The 1,075-nt window shown below is 34.2% G+C and overlaps 1 non-coding gene across 1 annotated transcript; it reads right to left on the minus strand.

Moving 5' to 3' along the window:
* Positions 1–547: 547 nt before the first annotated feature.
* On the minus strand, positions 548–626 carry LOC111814846. Its single transcript, XR_002819722.1, has one exon. It is a non-coding gene; the product is annotated as a small nucleolar RNA U2-19 (small nucleolar RNA).
* Positions 627–1,075: the final 449 nt, after the last annotated feature.

The following is a 1,075-nucleotide window of genomic DNA, read 5'->3' on the forward strand; positions in this document are numbered from 1 at the left end:
TCTGCCTGTCTCCTTTTGATTGGTGAACTGAGACCATTTAATCAATCATTATTGATTGTTATAATTGATAAGTATTATTGATTTATTATTCTTGTGTTGTTTTCCTGATGTTGGGTCCCATTGTTTCCATTCTGATTAATTGCTTGCCCTGCCTAATAGCTTCTTTCTATTGTTGTTCTATAATTGTAGTCTTCATCTTGTTTTTCTAAAATATCATTTAGAGACTTATGGAATGCTTATTTGGTGGTCATAAATTTATTCACTTGTTACAAAGGTCAGTAGTAAAACCTTTTCATCATTGCTCAGAAGTGATTAGCCTTACACAAGCATACACACACGCACACACAGAGAGACACACATATTTCCACTCTCATTCACCTATCAGAATGTTCTGTTACTCAGCTTTCTGAACATGCATGTGTGAATGTAGGCAGACAGACAGGCAGACAGACAGACAGACAGACAGACAGACACACACACACACACACACACACACATACACAAAAGACATAGCCCTTTCTGTTTTAAATTATTTTAAAAATCTGCTTCACAGAACTATAGAGATCATGTATCAGGGAGACTGGAAGGTCTCTGATGCTCAGATTTGGCTATTTTCATCATTGATCAACTTCACTAAGAAGAGATCTCAGAGAATTCAATTGTTCTTTATCATGAAAATATCTTATTTCCCCACTGATTTTGAAAATAATTTTATGAGGTATATCAATCTTAAATTGAAGGTAGCTTTCTTTTAGGGCTTAAAATATTTCACTCTAATCTCTCCTTTCTCTGAGGGTTGATGTTGAGAAGTCTGCTATCATTCTCCTGGGCTTTCCTTTATAGGTGAATTTTTTTTTTCTAACTGCTTTTTATATTCTATACTTTTCTCAATTTCTGGAATCTTGATTATTGCATACCTTGGTGTAGATTTCTTTTGGTCATGACTATTTGGAGTTCTATATGCTTCACTTATCTGTATGTCAACTTCTTTATCCATGTTTGATAAGTTTTATGCCATTGCCTCTGTGAAGAGGTTTCATGGTCCCTTGATATATTTAAGACATCTTTTTATGAT

This window comes from Octodon degus, unplaced genomic scaffold, assembly GCF_000260255.1.
Source record: "Octodon degus isolate 3935 unplaced genomic scaffold, OctDeg1.0 scaffold00009, whole genome shotgun sequence".
NCBI classification, from domain to species: domain Eukaryota; kingdom Metazoa; phylum Chordata; class Mammalia; order Rodentia; family Octodontidae; genus Octodon; species Octodon degus.